Source organism: Geotrypetes seraphini, chromosome 16, assembly GCF_902459505.1.
Source record: "Geotrypetes seraphini chromosome 16, aGeoSer1.1, whole genome shotgun sequence".
Lineage (NCBI taxonomy): Eukaryota > Metazoa > Chordata > Amphibia > Gymnophiona > Dermophiidae > Geotrypetes > Geotrypetes seraphini.
The window spans coordinates 9,954,424-9,982,273 of NC_047099.1; the positions used below are offsets into that span (position 1 = coordinate 9,954,424).

Consider the following 27,850-nt stretch of genomic DNA (forward strand, 5'->3'; position numbering starts at 1 on the left):
GACAATTAGAGCAAGTCTCTGCATGCAGTGGGATAAAATTCAGGACTGAATCAGTTTGGTCGACCTGGGATGGAGTAGCAAATCCACAGTCATTTGAGACTCGCTAGACCAGCCCACAGGATGGCTACTGAAATAGCCTGGGCTGTGCAGAAGCTGTGGAGTCTTCCCTAAAGGCTGGTAAGCGAACCCAGGGCTACCAAGTTTCCCAGTTCCAGGCTGGAGCCATTTTGGACAGTCTGGTTTTGAACTTCCATCCTAAAGCACTATGGGATTCATAGTCCCTGATTTTACCCACTGATCTTTGTGCTGAAAATCATAACATCAAGGATAACTCTGTCAGAAACCCAGAACTGACCTATGATCTCCCTTCTGGATCTGGGCAATTTGGCAGCTGTGGCACATTGCCTCCAAATTGCACTTCTCTAAATCTTAGAATCAAGGAGTTAATAAGCTGAATATTTGTCTTCCTTCTACTGCCCTTTGTATGTTTTAATAGATAAGAGATAGGTAAAAATTAATTCCAAGAATGTTTAAGGTAGAAGACCTCCAGCTAGCTGGCCAGTCTGAGGAGGGACAGAGAAGGTAGGGTGCAGTAAACATTGCTGTAAATTTATACCAATGATTAAGCGATTATACATGTATTCTGAGGAATGCCCACAGGAGGACAGCACTGAGCTATTAAAAATAGTTCTCTCTAAGGTAATTGTCGCCCTCATGTGGCGCTATCCAGAATAGCACCTATAAATCTATGTTTTGAAATTCAGCACAAAATCAGGTGGCCTAATTAGTTGGTTAATGGACTCAAATGGCTTAAGTTACTTGGGCAACAATCTGAATTAGTGGTATTCTGTAAAAATGGGGGGGCGCGCCTAAATTAGCTTATGTCAGTGAGACAGTTCTTCAGAGTAGCCGTATTGGGTCAGAGTTAAAGGCCATCTGGCTCAATCCAGGTCATAAGATTCCAGGCTATTTACTCCCCAAAGGTAAGCAGTGTTTTTCCCCAGGTCTTTCTTAAAACAAATTATGGATTGCTTTTCTAGAAATGTGTCCACTCTTTTTTGTAATGCCGCCATATTAACTGTCTTAATTCTCTAGTTTCTGAGCTTATGTACTGAGCGAAATATATTTTCCATTTGTTTTAAATGTACTACTTTGTATCTTCATGGCATTTCCTTAAATCTAGTACCCAGTCAATCCGATAAGTGGGAGACATGGAATGAATTTGCATGTGCCTGGATGACTGGTGTGACAAACCCAAGTCCGTTTCGGGTTTTGTCTATAACAAACCCAAATCCGTCCCGGGTTTTGTCCCAGAAATAGAGAGAAAACACACTGAGCTCAGGTGTAGGAGAGCTAATCAGGTGGAATATCCATCTGCAGAGTTAGCTCTCTACTGCTCAGATAGTGAGATGGTGTCGGATGAAGCATGGCAGGAAAGCTGTGCCCAGTTTAAAACTGTTTCTGCCACTGTTAGAGGTTTGCTACCTTTTGCACAGCCTGTCTCTGTTAGAACTAGGGCCAGAAAGAATCCTGCCTGTAATCATAGGGAGTAGGCTAGTATGTGGAAGGCCCTGCTTTCCACAGGATAAAATGAGTCAGAACAGGAAGAGGAAGGAGGCAACCAGGAGAGGAGAGCAAGTCCCTCTCTCCCCAGCCAGAGCAGCAGGAGGACATTCAGGAAAGCCCGGTAGGAACTGAGTCATGTCCAATAGCTATGGAAATGCAGTGAAGCATAAGAGTTTTGTTTTCTGCCTAGTTAAACTGTCTGTTTGTTTTGAAGAGAGTTTAGTATCTTTCCTTGAAAACTGAACTCTGAAATCTTACCTTAAAGCATTGGAGTGTTTGTTTCCAGCAATGTGTTTCCTTGCTTGTTGCCAAACTGGGTAATTACGTTGCTCTCTCTCAGCTGTGTGTGGTTACTGCAGCAGCGTTTCAGAGGCAAACAAATGTATAATACCTGCATTTGACCAAGACATAAAACATTGCCAGCATAGAATGGGTCTGCTCTAGTGCAGAGGACTAAGTTATATTATACTGCTAAGCCCAGAAGCAGGGGACTACACTGCAACCATTGCTGACAAACTTGAGCACATTGGATTTTGATGTTTTGTATGACTTTATGGAATGTATGTTTTTCCTGCAACTGCCAGGCTGAAGCCTGTATTTTGATTTATTGGGCCAGTGGCTGGAATAAAGTAATTATTTTGCCATTTCTGACTGGAACTCATTATCTGCATGCCCAATTAGGCAGTTACCTTGCCAGAATAAAGTCCTGAAGGGTCCCTTAGTAGCAAGGGACACGCTGGGTCAGAGGTTTTGTCATATCCCCGTGAGCTCGCTGCGCATTTCAGGGGCGCGGGTGTGACACTGGACAGAGAAACACTGAGCCTAGTCTCAAGTGATTCATCGTCTGCCCGTTCCACTCCTCACCAGATTTTATAGAAGTCATCTCTTCTCCAGAGCCTCCAGCTGTTTAGCTTAAGTCCTTCTAGCCCAGTGGTCTCAAACTCATACCCTTTGCAGGGCCACATTTTGGATTTGTAGGAACTTGGAGGGCCTCAGAAAAAATAGTTAATGTCTTATTAAGGAAGTGACAATTTTACATGAGGTAAAACTTGTTATAGTTTATAAATCTTTCTTTTTGGCTAAGACTTAATAATAATATTTTCATTTATAGCTAAAGAGACATAAGATCAAAAAACTGTTTATTTTACTGAAATCTAAGAATGGCGAGAGTTTTTTCAAAAGCATCGGAGCTCACAAGGTTGCTCATTCCCTTTCATATTCGCTGGTTTCTCTGAAATTAATATAGTGTGTGTTTGGGTTTTTTTTTTGTTTTTTTAACACTTCTATGCTATAGTAAAATGATTTCAGTAAAAAAAATAAATACAAAAAGCCCAGGTTTTTAGCAATTTTCTCTCTTCCTCCCCCACTGTGCAACAAATTTTTAACTTTTTTCTGGATCAAGAAGAAAATCAGATTTATTAATCGGTAGTCTCAAACTCACTCCCTTTGCAAGGGCCACATTTTGGATTTGTAGGAACTTAGAGGCCTCAGAAAAAATGGTTAATGTCTTATTAAGGAAGTGACAATTTTACATGAGGTAAAACTTGTTATAGTTTATAAATCTTTCTTTTTGGCTAAGACTTAATAATAATATTTTCATTTATAGCTAAAGAGACATAAGATCAAAAAACTGTTTATTTTACTGAAATCTAAGAATGGTGAGTTTTTTCAAAAGCATCGGAGCTCACAAGGTTGCTCATTCCCTTTCATATTCGCTGGTTTCTCTGAAATTAATATAGTGTGTGTTTGGGTTTTTTTTTGGTTTTAACACTTCTATGCTATAGTAAAATGATTTCAGTAAAAAAAATAAATACAAAAAGCCCAGGTTTTTAGCAATTTTCTCTCTTCCTCCCCCACTGTGCAACAAATTTTTAACTTTTTTCTGGATCAAGAAGAAAATCAGATTTATTAATCGGTAGTCTCAAACTCACTCCCTTTGCAAGGGCCACATTTTGGATTTGTAGGAACTTAGAGGCCTCAGAAAAAATGGTTAATGTCTTATTAAGGAAATGACAATTTTGCATGAGGTAAAACTCGTTATAGTTTATAAATTTTTCCTTTTGGCTAAGTCTTAATAATAATAATATTTTCATTTATAGCTAAAGAGACATAAGATCAAGAAACTATTTATTTTACTTTTGTCATTGGTAAACATACCAAGAGTCTCAAAATGGTACCTGGGGGGGGCCACATGTGGCCCTCGGGCCGTGAGTTTGAGCCCACTGTTCTAGCCCCTTTTCCACACCTTTCCTACTATCTTTTTGGAGAGGTTTATTTTTATTTATGTAATAGATTTATACTGCCTAAAACCTAAGCGGATTACAAAGTACATACATTAAATGACATTTTAATATTAGACAATAACATGGCATAAAACTACTTCTTTTCCTAGGGGATTCCTAATATTGAACCCTAGCATTGTGTAGATCAGTGTCCTGCAAACTTTTCAGTGCCGGGGCACACTAAATCCAGTGCCACAGCCGGAAGGCATCTGAAAGTACACGGACGTTTGTTAGTTAAAAACCTGGAGTCGCAGCGGTTTCCCAATAAACATAGATCAAAAACGAAAGCAATACAAATTATTCTTCAAAATAATATCAACCCATGTGCAAACAAAACCTACAAAATCCTTAGTAACAAAAGTTAGGAAAGACATATCAAAAGTGATCTGCACATAATCTTAGTTGCCTAGTAAGCTTGTTCCAATATGACATTCCAGCAATGGGAAACATTGGACGTTGAGTTGCCTCATATCTTAATTATCAGCTGTCATTGCTATCAATTTCATTTCCCCCTTGACATCATGTGCATGCGTGACGACATTGCGTTGATGTCCACGCATGCGTGGAAGCCCTCCAACCGCGACCCTGAACCTGTCGCTTCACCAGTGGGGGATCCAGGGGGAAAGGAGGAGAGTCGTCGGTGCCGGTTGACTGCCTACAAGAAGTGCCTCTCGCCATGAGAATCACATTCTGTAAGCAGTTGGCTGGTGCCAGAACCTCTCCTTGTGGCACACCTGGAATCTGCTGTGCCACACACTGGTTTAGGTATAACTTGTGTGGTTCTTCCCCATGCGCATTCTACAATAAATTTCATCTGCCAAGGATTGATGCCAACACAATCCTCGCCTACCACTTGCATTTTAGTGGTTAATTGCAGATACCAGGGTCCTTAAGTCTTATCTACAGGAGCCAGGAAATATTTTCCATACTCGGCCACCTGCTAGATTTTAGCACTCGGAACATTGACGTTTCAAGGTGTCCAGATAACCTTGGAGAAAACGAAGGTCAACGACTCTGCCACCTAAACTGTAATTCTCAACTTGAAGACCGAATGACTGAAATCTAAGAATGGTGAGCTCACAAGGTTGCTCATGCCCTTTTTCATATTCACTGGTTTCTAGTAAGTGGTTTTTAACACTTCTATGCTTTAGTAAAGTGATTTCAGTCAAAATAAATGCAAAAAGCCCAGGTTTTTAGTAATTTTCTCTCCCCCCCCCTCCCGATCCTATGCTTTAACTACACTGCAACAAATTTTTTCTGAGCCAAGAAGAATCAGATTTACTTTATAATTTGACCTATGTATGAAAATAGCCTCACTTTTCTCCTATCGCGTATAGTTTTTGAGCAAATCACAAATATTTATAGCATGAGGCGTCATAATGTAACGCATTGCGCCGATTGAAGAGTTCCTGTAAATATTTTCTAAAATCGTTTTGACACTGAAGTGTGTTTATAAACGAGATTAGGAACATCTCTAATGTCCAACAATAGTCATCCAGCATTGATGAATTCCATCTGCCCTGATATCGTTTCTCCGTTGTAGCAATGTCCTGGTGAAACCTTTCCCCGTGCTCATCACTAACACTACTGAGATTATCGGGGGGGGGGGGGGGGGGGGAGGAATCAAATTTGGAGGCAAACTGTTAATATTTCACATATTGTTATAAACATTTACTCCAAGCATTAGAAAATATAGCAAAAATGTGAATTTTTGTATTCTAATTCTCTTTTTGCCAAAAATCAGAGGGTTATACTGAAAAATTAAGGTCAGTTTTGAATTCAGCGACCCACCCCCCCCCCCCCCAAATCACTATAGAACACCGGCTACAATTCATGCCCCCAAACCTCTGTTGCATTACCGTGATATCAAATCTCTCTCATTAGGAGTGTCATCAGTAATATAGCAAGGGAGATTGGTGCCTGGCATCGCTGCACCGTGTACCTCGTGAAACGTTTGCTGATGCAAACATCTTCCACCTGCTTGCACTGGCCTTGGTTCCCTTCTGACGTCATGTCCTGGTCCTGCAACTAGGAAGTGATATCGGAAGGGAGCCAAGGCTGGTGCAAGAAGCTGCTTGTGCCTGCAAACATTTAAAGATGTACGTGGGGGAGTGGAGAGGAGGCCAGGCCCCAGCACCCCTTTCCATGCCACACTGTAGGGAAATACCTTTAAAACCAGTAGGAGGAAATATTTGTTTCGCTCTGGAGGTTGTGGTAAAGGTGGATAGTGTAGCTGGTTTTAAGAAAGGTTTGGACAAATTCCTGGAGGAAAAGTCTGTAGACTGGGGGAAGCCTCTGCTTACCCTGGATCAGTAGCATGTTGCTACTCTTTGGGGTTCTAGAATCTTGTTACTCTCTGAGATTCCGGGAACTTGCTTCCTGTTTGAGATTCTGGAATGTCCCGCTTTTGAGGGAGCACCTCAATGATGTCAGACGACCTCGTAGTCAAAATTTGACCCCACGGTGGCCATTGTTGCAATGCCTGTGAGCACGGAGTTTATGTGCCTAAGTACTGCGTTTTGTTCTTTGAATGAATTAAGGAATGTTTAAATGTCATGTGGTTATCTACTTTTTTAATTGTTCTTGTGCAGCCTTGGATGCCCTGATGCAGCTTAGCGAAACACCGTTGGCTTGGGCTGAGCAGACTTGCCACATAAGAGCAGAGTGGAGTTGAATTCTAGTAGGAGGTGTTCGGCAGAAAAAAGTAGTTTGAATGTAGAGGAGCAACATTGAAAGATAAGTATTCATGACTCTTCTGTAACATTTCAAACTGGTACGCACTTAAAAGCATGCAGCTCTTGTTCTTGTCACTGTCACATCCTCTTGCCAAAGTGATGTAAATGCTCAGGTTCGACTTCTGGGGCTATCCAAAGCACTTAAAGTGTGCAGCTCTTGTTCTTATCGTAGCTGTCACTATCCTCTTGCCAAAGTGATGTAAACATTCAGAAGCCACTCCTGGCCATTTAGATCCCTCAACTGGGGCTATCCAGCATGCAGCTCTTGCTCTCGCCTTCACCGCCCTTTTGCCAAAGTGGTGTAAAGTCAGGGGCGACTCCTGGCCATTTGTTTACATCACTTTGGCAAGATGGCGGTGAAGGCGAGAACAAGAGCTGCATGCTGGATAGCCCCAGACGAGGGATCTAAATGGCCAGGAGTCGCCCCTGACTGTGTCCATCACTTTATCAAGAGGGTGGTGATGAGAAGAACAGCTGCACGCTTAGTGCGCTCGATAGCCCCTGACGAGGGATCTAAAAGGCCAGGAGTCGCTTCTGAATGTTTACACCACTTTGGCAAGTGGGCGGTGGTGACAAGAACGAGAGCTGTATAATTTTAAGTTTACTGAACGGCCCCCACGAGAGATCTAAATGGCCAGGAGTTGCAATTTTATGGTTGCTCCCAAACACGGCTGTTTAGAATATTTTGGCTGGGGCTGAGCAGAGTTTCTGTAATATTTCAAACTGCTACGCACCTGTACACACTTAAAAGCATGCAGCTCATGTTCTCGTCACGGTCATCGCCCTCTTGCTAGAGTGATGCAAAAGGGTCAGGTTGACTTCTGGCCATTTAGATCCCTGGTACAGGTGCTAGCCACGTTTAAAAGCATACAGCTCTTGTTCTTGTCGTCACCGCCCTCTTGCAAAAAGGGTCTGGGGCTATCCAGCGCACTTAAAAGCATGCAGCTCTTGTTCTTGTCATCACCGCCCTCTTGCAAAAAGGTTCTGGGGCTATCCAGTGCACTTAAAAGCATACAGCTCTTGTCACTGCCCTCTTGCTAAAAGAGTCTGGGGCTATCCAGCGCACTTAAAAGCATACAGCTCTTGTTCTTGTCGTCACTGCCCTCTTGCTAAAAGGTCTGGGGGCTATCCAGCGCACTTAAAAGCATACAGCTCTTGTTCTTGTCACCATCCTGTTGCCAAAGACTCTGGGGCTATCCAGCACACTTAAAAGCATACAGCTCTTGTTCTTGTCGTCACTGCCCTCTTGCTAAAGGGTCTGGGGGCTATCCAGCGCACTTAAAAGCATACAGCTCTTGTTCTTGTCGTCACTGCCCTCTTGCTAAAAGAGTCTGGGGCTATCCAGCGCACTTAAAAGCATACAGCTCTTGTTCTTGTCGTCACCGCCCTCTTGCAAAAAGGGTCTGGGGCTATCCAGCGCACTTAAAAGCATACAGCTCTTGTTCTTGTCGTCACCGCCCTCTTGCAAAAAGGGTCTGGGGCTATCCAGCGCACTTAAAAGCATACAGCTCTTGTTCTTGTCACCATCCAGTTGCCAAAGACTCTGGGGCTATCCAGCACACTTAAAAGCATACAGCTCTTGTTCTTGTCGTCACTGCCCTCTTGCAAAAATGGTCTGGGGCTATCCAGCGCACTTAAAAGCATGCAGCTCTTGTTCTTGTCACCACCTTCTTGACAAAGTGATGTCAACGGTCAGGGTCAATTCCTGGCCATTTAGATCCCTGGTATGGGTGCTAGCCACGTTTAAAAGCATACAGCTCTTGTTCTTGTCGTCACCGCCCTCTTGCAAAGAGGGTCTGGGGCTATCCAGCGCACTTAAAAGCATACAGCTCTTGTTCTTGTCACCATCCTGTTGCCAAAGACTCTGGGGCTATCCAGCACACTTAAAAGCATACAGCTCTTGTTCTTGTCGTCACCGCCCTCTTGCTAAAAGGGTCTGGGGCTATCCAGTGCACTTAAAAGCATACACCTCTTGTTCTTGTCATCACCACCCTCTTGCTAAAAGGGTCTGGGGCAATCCAGCGCACTTAAAAGCATACAGCTCTTGTTCTTGTCGTCACTGCCCTCTTGCTAAAGGGTCTGGTGGCTATCCAGCAAACTTAAAAGCATACAGCTCTTGTTCTTGTCGTCACTGCCCTCTTGCTAAAAGGGTCTGAGGGCTATCCAGCAAACTTAAAAGCATACAGCTCTTGTTCTTGTCGTCACTGCCCTCTTGCTAAAGGGTCTGGGGGCTATCCAGCAAACTTAAAAGCATACAGCTCTTGTTCTTGTCGTCACTGCCCTCTTGCTAAAAGGGTCTGAGGGCTATCCAGCAAACTTAAAAGCATACAGCTCTTGTTCTTGTCATCACTGCCCTCTTGCTAAAGGGTCTGAGGGCTATCCAGCAAACTTAAAAGCATACAGCTCTTGTTCTTGTCATCACTGCCCTCTTGCTAAAGGGTCTGGGGGCTATCCAGCAAACTTAAAAGCATACAGCTCTTGTTCTTGTCATCACTGCCCTCTTGCTAAAGGGTCTGGGGGCTATCCAGCAAACTTAAAAGCATACAGCTCTTGTTCTTGTCATCACTGCCCTCTTGCTAAAAGGGTCTGGGGGCTATCCAGCAAACTTAAAAGCATACAGCTCTTGTTCTTGTCATCACTGCCCTCTTGCTAAAAGGGTCTGGGGGCTATCCAGCAAACTTAAAAGCATACAGCTCTTGTTCTTGTCGTCACTGCCCTCTTGCTAAAAGGGTCTGGGGGCTATCCAGCAAACTTAAAAGCATACAGCTCTTGTTCTTGTCGTCACTGCCCTCTTGCTAAAAGGGTCTGGGGGCTATCCAGCAAACTTAAAAGCATACAGCTCTTGTTCTTGTCGTCACTGCCCTCTTGCTAAAAGGGTCTGGGGGCTATCCAGCAAACTTAAAAGCATACAGCTCTTGTTCTTGTCGTCACTGCCCTCTTGCTAAAAGGGTCTGAGGGCTATCCAGCAAACTTAAAAGCATACAGCTCTTGTTCTTGTCGTCACTGCCCTCTTGCTAAAGGGTCTGAGGGCTATTCAGCAAACTTAAAAGCATACAGCTCTTGTTCTTGTCATCACCGCCCTCTTGCCAAACTGGTGTAAAGTCAGGGGCGACTCCTGGCCATTTATTTACATCACAGTGGCAAGAGAGCGATGATGGTGATGGCGAGAACATGAGCAGACTGGTCAATTCTCTGGATGTTTATTATTATACAAAAAATTGTACATTTCAATAAAAATGATTGAACTAAAAAAATGGACTGGATAGCCCCAGACGAGGTATCTAATCAGGGGCGACTCCTGGCCATTTTGATCCCTTATCTGGGAGCTAACCAGTGCATTTGAGTCCAGCTCTTGTTCTTGTCACCACCCTGTTGCCAAAGACTGTGGGGCTATCCAGCGCACTTAAAAGCATTCGGCTCTTGTTCTTTTCATCACTGCCCTCTTGCTAAAGGGTCTGGGGGCTATCCAGCAAACTTAAAAGCATTCGGCTCTTGTTCTCGCTGTCACCATCACTGCCCACTTTACAACATGATGTAAAGTCAGGGGCGACTCCTGGTCATTTGTTTACATCACTTTGGCAAGAGGGCAGTGATGGTGATGGCCAAGAACATGAGCTGAACAAAAGGGCGCTGGATAGCCCCAGACTCTTTGGCAAGAGGGCGATGACGACAAGAACAAAAGCTGCACACTAAGTGTGCTGGATAGCCCTAGGTGAGATATCTAATTGGGGGGGCCTCTTGGCCATTTAGATCCCTTGTCTGGGGCTATCCTGCACACTTAAAAGCTTGCAGCTCTTGTTCTTGTTACCGCCCTCATGCCAAAGAGTCTGGGGCTATCCAGCGCACTTAAAAGCATGCAGCTCTTGTTCTTGCCATCACTGCCCTTTTGCCAAAAGGTCTGGGGCTATCCAGCAAACTTAAAAGCATACAGCTCTTGTTCTTGTCATCACTGCCCTCTTGCCAAAGGGTCTGGGGGCTATCCAGTGCTCTTAAGTGTTTAGCTCTTGTTCTTGTCATCACTGCCCTCTTGCCAAAAGGTCTGGGGCTATCCAGCACACTTAAAAGCATACAGCTCTTGTTCCTGTCGTCACTGCCCTCTTGCTAAAGGGTCTGGGGGCTATCCAGCGCTCTTAAGTGTGCAGCTCTTACTCTTGTCGTCACTGTCCTCTTGCCAAAGAGTCTGGGGCTATCCAGCGCACTTAAAAGCATACACCTCTTGTTCTTGTCGTCACTGCCCTCTTGCCAAAAGGTCTGGGGCTATCCAGCGCACTTAAAAGCATACAGCTCTTGTTCTTGTCGTCACCGCCCTCTTGCCAAAAGGTCTGGGGCTATCCAGCGCACTTAAAAGCATACAGTTCTTGTTCTTGTTGTCACTGCCCTCTTGCCAAAGGGTCTGGGGCTATCCAGCAAACTTAAAAGCATACAGCTCTTATTCTTGTCGTCACTGCCCTCTTGCCAAAGGGTCTGGGGCTATCCAGCAAACTTAAAAGCATACAGCTCTTGTTCTTGTCGTCACTGCCCTCTTGCCAAAGGGTCTGGGGGCTATCCAGCACACTTAAAAGCATACAGCTCTTGTTCTTGTCGTCACTGCCCTCTTGCCAAAGGGTCTGGGGGCTATCCAGCACACTTAAAAGCATACAGCTCTTGTTCTTGTCGTCACTGCCCTCTTGCCAAAGGGTCTGGGGGCTATCCAGCACACTTAAAAGCATACAGCTCTTGTTCTTGTCGTCACTGCCCTCTTGCTAAAGAGTCTAGGGGCTATCCAGCAAACTTAAAAGCATACAGCTCTTGTTCTTGTCATCACCGCCCTCTTGCCAAAAGGTCTGGGGGTTATCCAGTGCTCTTAAGTGTTCAGCTCTTGTTATTGTCGTCACTGCCCTCTTGCCAAAGACTCTGGGGCTATCCAGCGCACTTAAAAGCATACAGCTCTTGTTCTTGTAATCACTGCCCTCTTGACAAAAGGTCTGGGGCTATCCAGCACACTTAAAAGCATACAGCTCTTGTTCTTGTCGTCACTGCCCTCTTGCCAAAGGGTCTGGGGGCTATCCAGTGCTCTTAAGTGTTCAGCTCTTGTTCTTGTCGTCACTGCCCTCTTGCCAAAGACTCTGGGGCTATCCAGCGCACTTAAAAGCATACAGCTCTTGTTCTTGTCGTCACTGCCCTCTTGCCAAAGACTCTGGGGCTATCCAGCGCACTTAAAAGCATACAGCTCTTGTTCTTGTCGTCACTGCCCTCTTGCCAAAGACTCTGGGGCTATCCAGCGCACTTAAAAGCATACAGCTCTTGTTCTTGTAATCACTGCCCTCTTGCCAAAAGGTCTGGGGCTATCCAGCACACTTAAAAGCATACAGCTCTTGTTCTTGCCATCACTGCCCTCTTGCCAAAGGGTCTGGGGGCTATCCAGTGCTCATAAGTGTTCAGCTCTTGTTCTTGTTGTCACTGCCCTCTTGCCAAAAGGTCTGGGGCTATCCAGCACACTTAAAAGCATACAGCTCTTGTTCTTGTTGTCACTGCCCTCTTGCTAAAAGAGTATGGGGGCTATCCAGCGCACTTAAAAGCATACAGCTCTTGTTCTTGTCGTCACTGCCCTCTTGCTAAAAGAGTCTGGGGGCTATCCAGCGCACTTAAAAGCATACAGCTCTTGTTCTTGTCGTCACTGCCTTCTTGCTAAATGGTCTGGGGGCTATCCAGCAAACTTAAAAGCATACAGCTCTTGTTCTTGTCGTCACTGCCCTCTTGCCAAAGGGTCTGGGGGCTATCCAGCACACTTAAAAGCATACAGCTCTTGTTCTTGTCGTCACTGCCCTCTTGCCAAAAGGTCTGGGGCTATCCAGCACACTTAAAAGCATACAGCTCTTGTTCTTGTCGTCACTGCCCTCTTGCTAAAAGAGTCTGGGGCTATCCAGCACACTTAAAAGCATACAGCTCTTGTTCTTGTCGTCACTGCCCTCTTGCTAAAAGAGTCTGGGGCTATCCAGCGCACTTAAAAGCATACAGCTCTTGTTCTTGTCGTCACTGCCCTCTTGCTAAAAGAGTCTTGGGGCTATCCAGCGCACTTAAAAGCATACAGCTCTTGTTCTTGTCGTCACTGCCCTCTTGCTAAAAGAGTCTGGGGGCTATCCAGCGCACTTAAAAGCATACAGCTCTTGTTCTTGTCGTCACTGCCCTCTTGCTAAAAGAGTCTGGGGGCTATCCAGCGCACTTAAAAGCATACAGCTCTTGTTCTTGTCGTCACTGCCCTCTTGCTAAAAGAGTCTGGGGGCTATCCAGCGCACTTAAAAGCATACAGCTCTTGTTCTTGTCGTCACTGCCCTCTTGCTAAAAGAGTCTGGGGGCTATCCAGCGCACTTAAAAGCATACAGCTCTTGTTCTTGTCGTCACTGCCTTCTTGCTAAATGGTCTGGGGGCTATCCAGCAAACTTAAAAGCATACAGCTCTTGTTCTTGTCGTCACTGCCCTCTTGCCAAAGGGTCTGGGGGCTATCCAGCACACTTAAAAGCATACAGCTCTTGTTCTTGTCGTCACTGCCCTCTTGCTAAAGAGTCTGGGGGCTATCCAGCAAACTTAAAAGCATACAGCTCTTGTTCTTGTCATAACCGCCCTCTTGCCAAAAGGTCTGGGGGTTATCCAGTGCTCTTAAGTGTTCAGCTCTTGTTCTTGTCGTCACTGCCCTCTTGCCAAAGACTCTGGGGCTATCCAGCGCACTTAAAAGCATACAGCTCTTGTTCTTGTAATCACTGCCCTCTTGCCAAAAGGTCTTGGGCTATCCAGGACACTTAAAAGCATACAGCTCTTGTTCTTGTCGTCACTGCCCTCTTGCCAAAGGGTCTGGGGGCTATCCAGTGCTCTTAAGTGTTCAGCTCTTGTTCTTGTCGTCACTGCCCTCTTGCCAAAGACTCTGGGGCTATCCAGCGCACTTAAAAGCATACAGCTCTTGTTCTTGTAATCACTGCCCTCTTGCCAAAGACTCTGGGGCTATCCAGCGCACTTAAAAGCATACAGCTCTTGTTCTTGTAATCACTGCCCTCTTGCCAAAGACTCTGGGGCTATCCAGCGCACTTAAAAGCATACAGCTCTTGTTCTTGTAATCACTGCCCTCTTGCCAAAGACTCTGGGGCTATCCAGCGCACTTAAAAGCATACAGCTCTTGTTCTTGTAATCACTGCCCTCTTGCCAAAAGGTCTGGGGCTATCCAGCACACTTAAAAGCATACAGCTCTTGTTCTTGCCATCATTGCCCTCTTGCCAAAGGGTCTGGGGGCTATCCAGTGCTCTTAAGTGTTCAGCTCTTGTTCTTGTCATCACTGCCCTCTTGCCAAAAGGTCTGGGGCTATCCAGCACACTTAAAAGCTTACAGCTCTTGTTCTTGTCATCACTGCCCTCTTGCCAAAGGGTCTGGGGGCTATCCAGTGCTCTTAAGTGTTCAGCTCTTGTTCTTGTCGTCACTGCCCTCTTGCTAAAAGAGTCTGGGGCTATCCAGCGCACTTAAAAGCATACAGCTCTTGTTCTTGTCGTCACTGCCCTCTTGCTAAAAGAGTCTGGGGGCTATCCAGCGCACTTAAAAGCATACAGCTCTTGTTCTTGTCGTCACTGCCTTCTTGCTAAATGGTCTGGGGGCTATCCAGCAAACTTAAAAGCATACAGCTCTTGTTCTTGTCGTCACTGCCCTCTTGCCAAAGGGTCTGGGGGCTATCCAGCACACTTAAAAGCATACAGCTCTTGTTCTTGTCGTCACTGCCCTCTTGCTAAAGAGTCTGGGGGCTACCCAGCAAACTTAAAAGCATACAGCTCTTGTTCTTGTCGTCACTGCCCTCTTGCCAAAGACTCTGGGGCTATCCAGCGCACTTAAAAGCATACAGCTCTTGTTCTTGTAATCACTGCCCTCTTGCCAAAGACTCTGGGGCTATCCAGCGCACTTAAAAGCATACAGCTCTTGTTCTTGTAATCACTGCCCTCTTGCCAAAGACTCTGGGGCTATCCAGCGCACTTAAAAGCATACAGCTCTTGTTCTTGTAATCACTGCCCTCTTGCCAAAGACTCTGGGGCTATCCAGCGCACTTAAAAGCATACAGCTCTTGTTCTTGTAATCACTGCCCTCTTGCCAAAAGGTCTGGGGCTATCCAGCACACTTAAAAGCATACAGCTCTTGTTCTTGCCATCATTGCCCTCTTGCCAAAGGGTCTGGGGGCTATCCAGTGCTCTTAAGTGTTCAGCTCTTGTTCTTGTCATCACTGCCCTCTTGCCAAAAGGTCTGGGGCTATCCAGCACACTTAAAAGCTTACAGCTCTTGTTCTTGTCATCACTGCCCTCTTGCCAAAGGGTCTGGGGGCTATCCAGTGCTCTTAAGTGTTCAGCTCTTGTTCTTGTCGTCACTGCCCTCTTGCTAAAAGAGTCTGGGGCTATCCAGCGCACTTAAAAGCATACAGCTCTTGTTCTTGTCGTCACTGCCCTCTTGCTAAAAGAGTCTGGGGGCTATCCAGCGCACTTAAAAGCATACAGCTCTTGTTCTTGTCGTCACTGCCTTCTTGCTAAATGGTCTGGGGGCTATCCAGCAAACTTAAAAGCATACAGCTCTTGTTCTTGTCGTCACTGCCCTCTTGCCAAAGGGTCTGGGGGCTATCCAGCACACTTAAAAGCATACAGCTCTTGTTCTTGTCGTCACTGCCCTCTTGCTAAAGAGTCTGGGGGCTACCCAGCAAACTTAAAAGCATACAGCTCTTGTTCTTGTCGTCACTGCCCTCTTGCCAAAGACTCTGGGGCTATCCAGCGGACTTAAAAGCATACAGCTCTTGTTCTTGTCGTCACTGCCCTCTTGCCAAAGACACTGGGGCTATCCAGCGCACTTAAAAGCATACAGCTCTTGTTCTTGTCGTCACTGCCCTCTTGCCAAAGGGTCTGGGGGCTATCCAGTGCTCTTAAGTGTTCAGCTCTTGTTCTTGTCGTCACTGCCCTCTTGCCAAAGACTCTGGGGCTATCCAGCGCACTTAAAAGCATACAGCTCTTGTTCTTGTCGTCACTGCCCTCTTGCCAAAGACTCTGGGGCTATCCAGCGCACTTAAAAACATACAGCTCTTGTTCTTGTAATCACTGCCCTCTTGCCAAAAGGTCTGGGGCTATCCAGCACACTTAAAAGCATACAGCTCTTGTTCTTGTCGTCACTGCCCTCTTGCTAAAAGAGTCTGGGGCTATCCAGCACACTTAAAAGCATACAGCTCTTGTTCTTGTCGTCACTGCCCTCTTGCTAAAAGAGTCTGGGGCTATCCAGCACACTTAAAAGCATACAGCTCTTGTTCTTGTCGTCACTGCCCTCTTGCTAAAAGAGTCTGGGGCTATCCAGCGCACTTAAAAGCATACAGCTCTTGTTCTTGTCGTCACTGCCCTCTTGCTAAAAGAGTCTGGGGGCTATCCAGCGCACTTAAAAGCATACAGCTCTTGTTCTTGTCGTCACTGCCTTCTTGCTAAATGGTTTGGGGGCTATCCAGCAAACTTAAAAGCATACAGCTCTTGTTCTTGTCATAACCACCCTCTTGCCAAATGGTCTGGGGGTTATCCAGTGCTCTTAAGTGTTCAGCTCTTGTTCTTGTCGTCACTGCCCTCTTGCCAAAGACTCTGGGGCTATCCAGCGCACTTAAAAGCATACAGCTCTTGTTCTTGTAATCACTGCCCTCTTGCCAAAAGGTCTTGGGCTATCCAGCACACTTAAAAGCATACAGCTCTTGTTCTTGTCGTCACTGCCCTCTTGCCAAAGGGTCTGGGGGCTATCCAGTGCTCTTAAGTGTTCAGCTCTTGTTCTTGTCGTCACTGCCCTCTTGCCAAAGACTCTGGGGCTATGCAGCGCACTTAAAAGCATACAGCTCTTGTTCTTGTCGTCACTGCCCTCTTGCCAAAGTCTCTGGGGCTATCCAGCGCACTTAAAAGCATACAGCTCTTGTTCTTGTAATCACTGCCCTCTTGCCAAAAGGTCTGGGGCTATCTAGCACACTTAAAAGCATACAGCTCTTGTTCTTGCCATCACTGCCCTCTTGCCAAAGGGTCTGGGGGCTATCCAGTGCTCTTAAGTGTTCAGCTCTTGTTCTTGTTGTCACTGCCCTCTTGCCAAAAGGACTGGGGCTATCCAGCACACTTAAAAGCATACAGCTCTTGTTCTTGTCATCACTGCCCTGTTGCCAAAAGGCCTGGGGCTATCCAGCACACTTAAAAGCTTACAGCTCTTGTTCTTGTCATCACTGCCCTCTTGCTAAAAGAGTCTGGGGCTATCCAGCGCACTTAAAAGCATACAGCTCTTGTTCTTGTCAACACTGCCCTCTTGCCAAAAGGTCTGGGGCTATCCAGCACACTTAAAAGCATACAGCTCTTGTTCTTGTCGTCACTGCCCTCTTGCTAAAAGAGTCTGGGGGCTATCCAGCGCACTTAAAAGCATACAGCTCTTGTTCTTGTCGTCACTGTCCTCTTGCTAAAAGAGTCTGGGGGCTATCCAGCGCACTTAAAAGCATACAGCTCTTGTTCTTGTCGTCACTGCCCTCTTGCTAAAAGAATCTGGGGGCTATCCAGCGCACTTGAAAGCATACAGCTCTTGTTCTTGTCGTCATTGCCTTCTTGCTAAATGGTCTGGGGGTTATCCAGTGCTCTTAAGTGTTCAGCTCTTGTTCTTGTCGTCACTGCCCTCTTGCCAAAGACTCTGGGGCTATCCAGCGCACTTAAAAGCATACAGCTCTTGTTCTTGTAATCACTGCCCTCTTGCCAAAAGGTCTTGGGCTATCCAGCACACTTAAAAGCATACAGCTCTTGTTCTTGTCGTCATTGTCCTCTTGCCAAAGGGTCTGGGGGCTATCCAGCACACTTAAAAGCATACAGCTCTTGTTCTTGTCGTCACTGCCCTCTTGCTAAAGAGTCTGTGGGCTATCCAGCAAACTTAAAAGCATACAGCTCTTGTTCTTGTCATCACCGCCCTCTTGCCAAAAGGTCTGGGGGTTATCCAGTGCTCTTAAGTGTTCAGCTCTTGTTCTTGTCGTCACTGCCCTCTTGCCAATGACTCTGGGGCTATCCAGCGCACTTAAAAGCATACAGCTCTTGTTCTTGTCGTCACTGCCCTCTTGCCAAAAGAGTCTGGGGCTATCCAGCACACTTAAAAGCATACAGCTCTTGTTCTTGTCGTCACTGCCCTCTTGCTAAAAGAGTCTGGGGCTATCCAGCACACTTAAAAGCATACAGTTCTTGTTCTTGTCGTCACTGCCCTCTTGCCAAAGAGTCTGGGGCTATCCAGCGCACTTAAAAGCATACGGCTCTTGTTGTCGTCACTGCCCTCTTGCCAAAAGAGTCTGGGGCTATCCAGCACACTTAAAAGCATACAGCTCTTGTTCTTGTCGTCACTGCCCTCTTGCTAAAAGAGTCTGGGGCTATCCAGCGCACTTAAAAGCATACGGCTCTTGTTCGTGTCATCACTGCCATCAAGCCAAAGACCCTTGGGCAATCCTGCGCACTGCTCTTGTTCTTGTTGTGTCCGCTGTCTTGCCAAAGTGATGTTAATAGTCGGTATCGACTCCTGGCCAATTGATCCCTTGTCTGGGGCTAACCAGCACATCTGAGTGGAGGTCTTGTTCTTGTCGTCACCCTCCTCTTGCCAAAGAGTCTGGGGCTATCCAGCGCTCAGCTCTTGGGTTTTTCGTCACCGCCTATTTGTCAGTGATGTAAACAGTCAGGGTTGACCGTTGCCATTTTGATCCCTCGTCTGGGACTATCCAGCACAGTTGAAGCATGCAGCTCATGTTCTTGTTGTCACTGTCCTCTTGCCAAAGTGATGTAAACAGTCAGGGGCGACTCCTGGCCATTTGTTTACATCAATTTGGCAAGAGAGCAGAGACAAGAATAAGAGCTGCGCATCTCTTTGCGCTGGATAGCCCTTGACCTAAATGGTCAGGGTCAATCCTGTCTTTTTACATCACATTGGCAAGAGGGCGGTGATGACCAGAACAAGAACGCTTTTAGTCATTTTCCAGGCAATCTAATTTTAATGTGATCTTTTATTTTTCTAGATGGTTGCAAGCTAACTACACTACACCTGTATATCAGGTTTCAGAAACACTAACCTCAGAAAAAACAATATGTGAAACGGATGACCCTCCGAGAGTAGGTAAAGCTGTGTTTCTCTTGTTTGAACAACTTGCAACTGTACAGATTAACCACTAATTTTTCGGGTTTGAATTAAGCTTGAGTGTAAAAAATCAAAACCCCCACTTTAGAGTGCAAGAAGATGTTTGGAGACCGGTGATGATATTCATGACCCCAGCACGTTTGGGTGTTTGAGGTCCCCACCCTTCTTGCTATAATATTGGTCCACTTTAACCAGATCCAGTTCTGTACACATACGTTGTGCATTTGATGGTTGTGTTTAGAACTTTCTGCTTCTACACCATTTCCTAATGCGTAGATCTAGAAATGTATAATCCTAAGGGATTACTAGAAAAATAGCTTGTTCAACTAATCATGTCACATGTAACTTGATACGAACAAAACTGTCAAGTAACTAATAAATGTGTTTACCAAGACCTCAAACACCTGAGACACTACTTAACTGATTTTGTGTCGTTACTGGGGTGACCTATTCATCATCGGTCTTGTTTGATTTTTAATGCAGACTATGATACCGTATTGTGTATATATATGGTGCTGTACATAATAAATAATTTAGAAGAGCACTTAGCTTGTTGCCCGACAGCTACCTAGCCGTTTCACTGGTGTGTTTCTTCAGGGGCAAAAGCTCTTATCAGTGTTTTTCTGCATTAAAACACACAAACTGCATAATTATTTCAATATTACATGAAAATCCTACGGGGACAGGTAGGCACAATGCAATCAACACTAGTCCTCGTGCACTGGATACAATCAGCGGACTCACAATTCATGAGGATACAGTGCATTCATCCTTCTCCTGCATCCCAGACATTTCTTTGATGAATCGGGCATCTTCAAGGTGATGAGTAGAAAAGTTGTAATGGAGAGCTGTAGAAAATCCGACCGATGGGAACGGGTGGAGACTAAAGACTGGGGATTAGGGTAAAGCAGGAGGAAATGGGTAGTGCTCGTGCATGCCCGGTGGGGCCCTGGGCACCGCACATGCTCAGAGGGAAAAAAAAAAATCAGAGCTATTGGAGAGCTTATAGGCAAATGGGAGCTGATGGGACATCACCCATATGTGGCTGACTCATCCTGCTTGTCCCAGGAGAACCATTTTTAAAGTGCCAATAATTAACTACCTTTACCTGAATTATAAATAAGTTTTCTGAAACCATTCATAATAGTTATTACAATATAATACTGATGTGACTTTATCTAATTATTATTAAATTTAATTAATTACTGTTATAATAAATATCTTATGATATTAATTGCCAAAGATCCATATATGAACTATGTATGAAAATAATAACAATAATATGTAACTGACATGATTGGACATATTAAAAACTTTAATATATTTGATGTTATTAGAAAGAAATTCAAGTGATGTATTTAATTTCAAATGTTTTATTATTTGTACACTTGATGTAAGATAAAAATGAATAAAACATTAAAAAAAATTTATACTCTGATAAATTAATTAATCTTATTCATTGTTAATTTAACTCCATTCATGTCATTGATAAATCATTTGATTGACTATTAAACATTACTAATAAAATGTAAATTTCTACTATTGATTTAAAAAGATAAATAGTAAACATTATTCATCTTATACTGGAACTCAATTGCTTAATTATAGTTAATTTTATTCAAAGCTCTATTACTTGTTAGCAGAAGAATACTTGAAGGATATTGCTCCACAATCTGTATTAATAAGTTTAAATTTAAACTGCACCCAAATTTCACCATGAAAACTTGCTACTGACACTACCCACATTATGGTAAAACACACCAGTTAGATTTAATGGTTTGATTCCTAAAGCATATAGGGCAATTAAATGCTTACACGCATTTAGTTCTGTCCAATGAAATAAAACTATAACCAAAATCCCAAAACATAATATTAGAAAGCAGAGGAAAGGACCTCAAAACCAATGGTTTATCATGAAACACTCCCTATTGGAGTCACTCCTAGTTGTTTTACCATAATGTGGGCAGTGTCAGTAGCAAGTTTTATGGTGAAATTTGGGGCAGTTTAAATTTACACTTATTTATACAGATTGTGGAGCAATATCCTTCAGGTATTCTTCTGCTAACAAATAATAGAGCTTTTAATAAAATTAACTTTAATTAAGCAATTGAGTTCCAGTTTATAAGATGAATAATTTTTACTATTTATCTTTTTAAATCAATAATAGAAATTTACATTTTATTAGTAATGTTTAATAGAGTCAATCAAATAATTTATCAATGACATGAATAGAGTTAAATTAACAATGAATAAGATTAATTAATTTATCAGTATAAATTTTTTTTAATTCTTTATTCATTTTTAATCTTACATCAAGTGTACAAATAATAAAACATTTGAAATTAAATACATCACTTGAATTTCTTTCTAATATAACATCAAATATATTAAAAGTTTTTAATATGTCCAATCATGTCAGTTACATATTATTGTTATTATTTTCATACGTAGTTCATATATGGATCTTTGGCAATTAATATCATAAGGTATTTATTATAACAGTAATTAATTAAATTTAATAATAATTAGATAAAGTCACATCAGTATTATATTGTAATAACTATTATGATTGGTTTCAGAAAAGTTATTTATAATTCAGGTAAAGTTAGTTAATTATTGACACTTTAAAAATGGTTCTCCTGGGACAAGCAGGATGAGTCAGCCACATATGGGTGATGTCCCATCAGCTCCCATTTGCCTATAAGCTCTCCAATAGATCAGATTTTTTTTTTCCCCTCTGAGCACGTGCAGTGTCCAGGGCCCCACCGGGCATGCACGAGCACTACCCATTTCCTCCTGCTTTATCCTAATCCCCAGTCTTTAGTCTCCGCCCGTTCCCATTGGTCGGATTTTCTACAGCTCTCCATTACAACTTTTCTACTCATCACCTTGAAGATGCCCGATTCATCAAAGAAATGTTGGGATGCAGGAGAAGGATGAATGCACTGTATCCTCATGAATTGTGAGTCCGCTGATTGTATCCAGGGCACGAGGACTAGTGTTGCTTGCATTGTGCCTACCTGTCCGCGTAGGATTTTCATGTAATATTGAAATAATTATGCAGTTTGTGTTTTAATGCAGAATAACACTGATAAGAGCTTTTGACCCTGAAGAAACACACCAGTGAAACGGCTAAGTAGCTGTCGGGCCACAAGCTAAGTGCTCTTCTAAATGATTTATTATGTACAGCAACATATAGATACAATACGGTATCATAGACTGCATTAAAAATCAAACAAGACTGATGATGAATAGGTCACCCCAATAACAACACAAAATCAGTTCAGTTCAAGTAATGTCTCGGGTGTTTGAGGTCTTGGAAAACACATTTATTAGCTGCTTGACAGTTTTGTTCATATCTAGAAATGTATTTCATCATGTGATTGGTTACATTTGTAAATTAGGAATAATGTTCAATACTATTAAACACGGGTAGGGAAATATTTATCCTTTGTTTTAATGGAGCATTGCCTCATACATGTAATGCACAATGGCTAGGGTAGAGACCCAGCTTCAGGCGACTAAATGAGTAGTGAGAGAAAAGGGTGAGTTTGGTATCATAATATAATAATGCAGATGAAGTAATGTGCAGAAAAAGAGCAGGATGATCAGCTTTGAGCAAGGGGTGACGTGGCGTTGGTTTGAAAAGTTGCCGTCGTCTTTTTCAGAGCAGCATAATTGGCTATAAACTAACCTCGCTGAAACCTTTAGAGAATGGTACAGGCTTTAAAATCTTTCATTATGAAACTTTATTTCACTAAACTAAACTAAACCTTGGGTTTATATACCGCATCATCTCCACAACGTGGAGCTCGGCACGGTTTACAAGAATTGGGAAATAACGGAACTCCAATGGAATTATAGAAAAAGTATGAAGAGAGGTTAGAGGGCTTAGTATATTGGAGAGGGAAAGAAAAGTTACATTTTAGAGAACAGCCAAGTTTTCAGATGCTTACGGAATAGATTTAACAAAATTTTGTGGAGATTTGGTTAGAATTTTTCCTGATGTCTCTAGAGCTACTCAATTAAGGAGGAAAGAGTTTTTGAAATTAAGGCATCTTCTTACCTAAAATTTCTCTGTAAATGTCTTGTTAAATTACAAGACATTGAATATGTTTTTGGGACCCTATTCAATTACAACAATTTTTAGTTGCTCGAGAACAGAAATGAATTGCATTTTTTTTTTCTTAAACGTTTCAGACTTGAGTTCATGAGGAAAAGTTGAAAATCCCCCTAAAGTAAGGAAGGTTTCAGACTCGCGTGGGTGAGTCGAGAAGTACTTGTCTTTATCTTATCCTGTAATTTGTTTTGTGAAAATGTATCGTGTCTCCCCATTTATGTGGGCTTAAAAAGGAATTGTCTATAATTAATTATGTATTGCTTATGAGATTATCCTTTTTTTCTTTCTATTACTGGATATTTGTAAATATTCAAATTTATAAAAATAAAAATAAAAAATAAAATCTTTCATTTGATATTATCCCTTAGGTAAAGGCAAATATAGATGCTGAAATAGATAAACCAGGCTGGAGAAGTCTTTACACAATGGGGAAGCTACAATTGGTGAAATGGCTGAGCTTCCGTTGGATCAAGTTAAGTACTTTTGCTACATTATAGTCTGGGTTGATGTAATTGTCGACATTATTTGTAAATAGCAATAGCCTGTTTCAAAGTTCCATAGACTTTGGTGTTTCAATGGAGTATGAATATCACCACGTCAGTGCTGGGTGTTTGACGTCTACGGTTCCCTTAATTAATGATATTAGTTTACCTGGTTTTTCACCACACATGTCTCAGTTTGTATGATTGATTCAACTCTGCTTTAGCAAGTTTTCTTTGTTCCAAATTTGATATGAGTTCGCCCCTGTTTACATCACTTTGACAGGAGGGCGGTTACGACAAGAACAAGAGCTTTGTGTTTTAAAATGCACTGGATAGCCCCAGAGAGGGATCTAAATTGCCAGGAGTCGCCCCTGACTATTTACTTCACTTTGGCAGGAGAGTGTTGAGAGTGACGACAAGAACAAGAGCTTCGTGCTTTAAAATGTGCTGGATAGCCCCAGAAGAGGGATCTAAATCGCCAGGAGTCGCCCCTGACTGTTTACATCACTTTGGCAGGAGAGTGTTGAGAGTGACGACAAGAACAAGAGCTTCGTGCTTTAAAATGTGCTGGATAGCCCCAGAAGAGGGATCTAAATGGCCAGGAGTCGCCCCTGACTGTTTACATCACTTTGGCAGGAGAGTGTTGAGAGTGACGACAAGAACAAGAGCTTCGTGCTTTAAAATGTGCTGGATAGCCCCAGAAGAGGGATCTAAATGGCCAAGAGTCGCCCCTGACTGTTTACATCACTTTGGCAGGAGAGTGTTGAGAGTGACATGAAGAACAAGAGCTTCGTGCTTTAAAATGTGCTGGATAGCCCCAGAAGAGGGATCTAAATGGTCAGGAGTCGCCCCTGACTGTTTACATCACTTTGGCAGGAGAGTGTTGAGAGTGACGACAAGAACAAGAGCTTCGTGCTTTAAAATGTGCTGGATAGCCCCAGAAGAGGGATCTAAATGGCCAGGAGTCGCCCCTGACTATTTACATCACTTTGGGAAGAAGTCGGTTGATGGTGTCGACAAGAACAAGAGCTGCATGCTTTTAAGCACGCTGGATAGCCCCAGAAGAGGGATCTAAAGGGCAAGGAGTCGCCCCTGACTGTTTACATCCCTTTGGGAATAGGATGGTGACAGTGAAAAGAACAAGAGCTGTAGCCACAGATGAGGGATCTAAATGGCCAGGAGTTACCCTTCACTGTTTACATTACTTTGACAAGAGGGCGATGAAGACGAGATCAAGTGCTGCACGCTGTTAGTCATTTTCAAGGGATTAAAGTAACTTGTAACTAATGTTATATTATATGTAACTTGTGCAGGCTTTAAAACATTTCATTTGATGTCCATTAGGTATAGTCAAATATTGCCGCTGAAATAGATAAACCAGGCTGGAAAAGTCTTTGAACCCATGAAGAAGCTACAATTGGTGAAACTGCTGAGCTCCCGTTGGATCAAGTTAAGTACTTTTGCTACATTATAGTCTAGGTTGATGTAATTGTCGACATTATTTGTAAATATCAATAGGCTGTTTCAAAGTGCCATAGACTTTGGTGTTTCAATGGAGTATGAATATTACCACGTCAGTGCTGAGTGTTTGAAGTCTATGGTTCCCTTTATTAATGATATTAGTTTAACTGGTTTTTCACCACACTTGACTCAGTTTGTATGTTTGTTTCAACTCTGCTTGAGCAAATTTTCTTTGTTCCAAGTTTGATATGAGATCGCCCCTGTTTACATCACTTTGGCATGAGGGCAGTTTCGACAAGAAAAAGAGCTTCATGCTTTAAAATGTGCTGGAGAGCCCCAGAAGAAGGATCTAAATGGCCAGGAGTTGCCCCTAATTGTTTACATACCTTTGGCAATAGGGCGGTGATGGTGACGACAAGGTCAAGAGCTTCATGCTTTAATATGTGCTGGATAGTCTCAGAAGAGGGATCTAAATGGCCAGGAGTCGCCCCTGACTATTTACATACCTTTGGCAAGAGAGTGATGACGGTGAAGAGAAGAACAAAAGTTGTAGCACCAGACAAGGGATCTAAATGGACAGGAGTCACTTCTGACTGTTAACATCCCATTGGGAAGAGTTCGGTTGACAGTGACGACAAAGGTCAAGAGCTTCGTGCTTTAAAATGTGCTGGATAGCCATAGAAGAAGGATCTAAATGGCCAGGAGTCGCCCCTGACTATTTACATCCCATAAGGAAGAGGTCGGATGACGGTGAGGACAAGAACAAGAACTTCGTGCTTTAAAATGTGCTGGATAGCCCCATAAGAGGGATCAAAATGGCCAGGAATCGCCCCTGACTATTTATATCACTTTGGGAAGAGGTCAGTTGACTGTGACGACAAGAACAAGAGCTTCGTACTTTAAAATGTGCTGGATAGCCCCAGAAGAAGGATCTAAATGGCCAGGAGTCGCCCCTGACTATTTACATCACTTTGGGAAGAGGTCAGTTGACTGTGACGACAAGGTCAAGAGCTTCATGCTTTAAAATGTGCTGGATAGCCATAGAAGAAGGATCTAAATGGCCAGGAGTCGCCCCTGACTATTTACATCCCATTAGGAAGAGGTCAGATGATGGTGAGGACAAGAACAAGAGCTTCGTGCTTTAAAATATGCAGGATAGCCCCAGAAGAGGGATCTAAATGGCCAAGAGTCGCCCCTGACTATTTACATCACTTTGGGAAGAGGTCAGTTGACTGTGACGACAAGGTCAAGAGCTTCATGCTTTAAAATGTGCTGGATAGCCATAGAAGAAGGATCTAAATGGCCAGGAGTCGCCCCTGACTGTTTACATCCCATTAGGAAGAGGTCGGATGACGATGAGGACAAGAACAAGAGCTTCTTGCTTTAAAATGTGCTTGATAGCCCTAGAAGAGGGATCTAAATGGCCAGGAGTCACCCCTTACTGTTTACATCCCATTAGGAAGAGGTCGTTTGAAGGTGAGGACAAGAACAAGAGCTTTGGGCTTTAAAATGTGCTGGATAGCCCCAGAATAGGGATCTAAATGGCCAGTAGTTACCCCTGACGGTTTATATCACTTTGGCAGGAGGGCGGTTACAACAAGAACAAGAGCTTCGTTCTTTAAAATGTGCTGGATAGCACCAGAAGAGGGATCTAAATGGCCAGGAGTCGCCCCTGACTATTTACATCACTTTGGGAAGAGGTCAGTTGACTGTGACGACAAGGTCAAGAGCTTCATGCTTTAAAATGTGCTGGATAGCCATAGAAGAAGGATCTAAATGGCCAGGAGTCGCCCCTGACTATTTACATCCCATTAGGAAGAGGTCGGATGACGGTGAGGACAAGAACAAGAGCTTCGTGCTTTAAAATGTGCTGGATAGCCCCAGAAGAGAGATCAAAATGGCCAGGAATCGCCCCTGACTATTTATATCACTTTGGGAAGAGGTCAGTTGACTGTGACGACAAGAACAAGAGCTTCGTACTTTAAAATGTGCTGGATAGCCCCAGAAGAAGGATCTAAATGGCCAGGAGTCGCCCCTGACTATTTACATCACTTTGAGAAGAGGTCAGTTGACTGTGACGACAAGGTCAAGAGCTTCATGCTTTAAAATGTGCTGGATAGCCATAGAAGAAGGATCTAAATGGCCAGGAGTTGCCCCTGACTATTTACATCCCATTAGGAAGAGGTCGGATGACGGTGAGGACAAGAACAAGAGCTTCGTGCTTTAAAATGTGCTGGATAGCCCCAGAAGAGGGATCTAAATGGCCAGGAGTCGCCCCTGACTATTTACATCCCATTAGGAAGAGGTCGGATGACGGTGAGGACAAGAACAAGAGCTTCGTGCTTTAAAATGTGCTGGATAGCCCCAGAAGAGGGATCTAAATGGCCAGGAGTCGCCCCTGACTGTTTAGATCACTGTGGCAGCAGAGTGTTGACGGTGACAACAAGAACAAGAGCTTCATGCATTAAAATGTGCTGGATAGCCCCATAAGAGGGATCTAAATGGCCAGGAGTCGCCCCTGACTATTTACTTCACTTTGGGAAGAGGTCGGTTGACAGTGACGACAAGAACAACAGCTTCATTCTTTAAAATGCACTGAATAGCCCCAGAAGTGGGATCTAAATGGTCAGGAGTCGCCCATAACTATTTACATATCTTTGGCAAGAGGGCGGTGATGGTTACGACAAGGTCAAGAGCTTCATGCTTTAAAATGTGTTGGATAGCCATAGAAGAAGGATCTAAATGGCCAGTAGTCGCCCCTGACTATTTACATCCCATTAGGAAGAGGTCGGATGACGGTGAGGACAAGAAGAAGAGCTTCGTGCTTTAAAATGTGCTGGATAGCCCCATAAGAGGGATCAAAATGGCCAGGAATCGCCCCTGACTATTTATATCACTTTGGGAAGAGGTCAGTTGACTGTGACGACAAGAACAAGAGCTTCGTACTTTAAAATGTGCTGGATAGCCCCAGTAGAGGGATCTAAATGGCCAGGAGTCGCCCCTGACTATTTACATTACTTTGGGAAGAGGTCAGTTGACTGTGACGACAAGGTC

The 27,850-nt window shown here is 43.7% G+C and overlaps 1 long non-coding RNA gene across 2 annotated transcripts in view; it reads left to right on the forward strand.

Annotated features, from left to right (window-relative positions):
- The first annotated feature begins 788 nt into the window (after nt 1–788).
- The window catches only part of LOC117350932, a 48,759-nt gene continuing 21,697 nt past the window's right edge, over nt 789–27,850 (forward strand). The window contains exon 1 of one of the 2 annotated variants that reach the window (XR_004537298.1): nt 789–983. This is a non-coding gene — a long non-coding RNA (uncharacterized LOC117350932). Of the gene's footprint in view, nt 984–1,371; nt 1,688–27,850 lie in introns of those variants that run through there. The other variant, XR_004537299.1, reaches the window with a different exon arrangement.